The following is a 3,129-nucleotide window of genomic DNA, read 5'->3' on the forward strand; positions in this document are numbered from 1 at the left end:
AAGTTTCCTCCCTGACCGTTGGATGGAGGATGTTTGTAAATATCTTAGCCATCCATTGTAACTTGGGGTGCCTACAAATAGGTGTTGCCTCATTTGGCAAAGACACTCACCAAGGACCAACCAAGAGTGTTCAACCGAGCAAGTGAGTTCTCAAGCCTTGTACTCAAGAGCTCTCTAGGACAATACAAGTTCATTCTTCTCGAACTCACTCTTGTGTTCACTTCTTCTCTTCCCAAGTCCCTTAAGGAGGGTGGTTAGGCTGACTTAGTGCTAGTGGGAGTGCTAAGAGCCGGCACGGTCTCTTAGAAAGGTCTAAGGCCGTGACAGTTTTGGGCTCAGAGCTTCGGTTGCGAGGGAGCCAAGCTTGTGGGATATGAGACAGGAGAGCTAAAACTGTGGAATAGAGACCAACACCTACACAAATAAGCAACGAAGGATCGAAGGCAAGTCCGTCGACTTTGGTGTCGCTATGGGGCCTCGCTTAGCTCGAGGGGAGCAAGTATTGGCCAAGGCAAAGTGGTGCCTAAATGCCGCGGAGCAAAGTGGGGAGGAGCTCAAAGGCCATGTGGAAAAGTGGGGAGGAGCTTGATGGCTAGATGGGGGAGCTCAAGGGATCCCTACAAGGTGCTCTTAACACCATAGTAAGTAACCAAGAGGAGATGGTTGCCACCTTCAAGGCTCAAGTATGCAAAGGAGTTGGATAAGGTGGAAGCTCGTATTTGAGAAGAAGTATGGGAAGAGTAGGAGGACAGCGGCGAGGGAAGCCACTACCTCTCATGACAGGTCTAAAGGAGAGGCACTAAGGCACAAGCGTGATAAGAGGAATCGGTTCAACCCTAGAGACAAGTGATTCCTATGTGATGAGCTACATTGGTTTAGGGATTGCCCCAAGAGGAAAGCTCTTAGTGCCCTATTGGAGGAAGAGCCACCTTGCATGGGGTCCCCAATGTAGCGTGGTGCCACCAGGACTGAGATAGGGGTCAAGGCCCTTAACTCTCAAAAGGGGTTGATGTGTGCAAAAGTGTGCATCAATGGGAAGCCCACATAGGCGAAGGTAGATATAGGAGCCACACACAACCTTGCCTTGACGGAGGAGGCAAAGGAACTTAGGCTAAGGGCGTCCTAAGGCTATCAACTCCAAAGAATGCCCCATATGTAATGTTGCTCGAGGGGTCGAGATGAACCTTGGGACTAAAGGAGTCCTCCAACACCATCCAGGGGCTAGGTGCTTACCTGCCCTTGGACGGGAGGGCAAGACAAGAAGAATTTGGGAGCAAGCCATCCATGCCAAGAAAGAGGAAGAAGCAAACGAGAGAATGGAGACAACCAGACGATGTTGTAGGAGGCTCAAGTTATGTGACTACAACAAGGACCCCAATAGGCGTTACTCCTTGCCAGAGGGAGGCTAATTTAGATGTTGATCCAATCATTCAGAGACACAAATTATCTCCTTACGTGGAGTATTTAGTCAAGTGGAAGGGGCAACCAGAGAGCGAGACGTGGTGGGAGACAACTGGCATGCTAAGACGACTCGTGAATAAAAATACCACAAGGAGGTCGTGACGAGGGCGTCGCAGATTTAAGTGGGGGAGAGTGTCACGACCTGCCTAACATAGGTCCACGGGCCTAGCTCACCAAGCCCATGGACTTAGGCCGTTGGGCTATGTAAGGTCCAAGTTCTAGAGTTTTCTACAAAGGTGTAGTAACAATAGATATTTTATTGCAGATATTTGTAGAATATATTCACAGGATATATTCTCGGAGAGATTTCTAGAGCCCCGCTAAGGAGGTGGGAAGCTTTTAGTTTCCTCCCCAACCGTGGGATGGAGGACAATTGTAAATATCTTAGCCATCCATTGTAACTTGGGGTAGGTGTTGCCTCATTTGGCAAAGGCACTCACCAAGGACCAACCAAGAGTGTTCAACCAAGCAAGTGAGTTCTCAAGCCTTGTACTCAAGAGTTCTCTAGTGCTATATAAGTTCATTCTTCTCAAACTCACTCTTGTGTTCACTTCTTCTCTTCCCTAGTCCCTTAAGGAGGGTGGTTAGGCTAACATAGCGCTAGTGGAAGTGCTAAGTGCAGACGTGGTTGCTTAGAAAGGTCTAAATCAGTGACAACGTGCTCGTGAGTGGCCCAAGTGTGTGCCTATGCGTGCCCCCAAGTGTTGACTACATGTGCCCACATGTACACAGTGAATGGCTGCACAACACTCCAAGTGTTGACTACATGTGCACAATGAATGGCCCAAGTGTTGCCTAACTTTGCCCATGCATGCCCACAAGTGTTGCCTAAGTGTGCACCCAAGTGTGCCTGTGCATGCTCTTGAATGCCCCAAGTGTCGCCTTAAATGTGGCTATGGGTGCCCGCAAGCGTTAAATAAGTGTGTCTACGCGTGCACCCAAGTGTAGCCCAAGTGTCACCTAATTGTGCTCTTGAATGCCGCAAGTGTGCACATATACGTGCCCATGACAATGCCTACGCGTGCCCCCCTAAGGTTGCCTAAGTGCATATGAAGGCAGTGCACAAGGCGGTAGTACCGCAAGCAGGGCCGCACAATGTGCATGCAAGGTGGCAGGCATGGCTGCACTATCGCGCGGAAGGCAGCTGGCATGGACGCATAAGGTGTAGGCATCGGCAAGGTTGCCCTAGCGCGCGCAAGGCTACTAGCATCGAGGCAGGCTGCCGCGCACATGGCTGCGAGCGTGGCTACAATACTACACACATGGTTGCACGCAACCTCGGGCATAGTTGCGGGTAAGGCTCCACTATCGCGAGCTGGGGTGCAGGCCACAGCGCGCACATGGCTGGGGCAAGGGTGCAAACCACGCATAAGGTGGCAGGCAACAATGCACATTGCTGCAGGAAAGGGTGCTCAACCTCACGCAAGGTGGTAGGCAAGACTACACATGGCTGCGGGCAATGCTGTAGGCAGCGCACGCTGGGCTGTGGCCCATGCCGCACTTCTGCTCACATGGCTACAACCACGGCTGCATAAGCCTCGCACGCGATTTCGGCGTTGCCGCACATGCCACGTGAAAGTTTACAGGCATGGCGCACATGACAAGCAGATGGCTGCATAGCCGCACCCAAGGTTATGTTCCACACCGCACATGCCACGCATTTGGCTG

This window comes from Macadamia integrifolia, chromosome 13, assembly GCF_013358625.1.
Source record: "Macadamia integrifolia cultivar HAES 741 chromosome 13, SCU_Mint_v3, whole genome shotgun sequence".
Classification (NCBI taxonomy): Eukaryota; Viridiplantae; Streptophyta; class Magnoliopsida; order Proteales; family Proteaceae; genus Macadamia; species Macadamia integrifolia.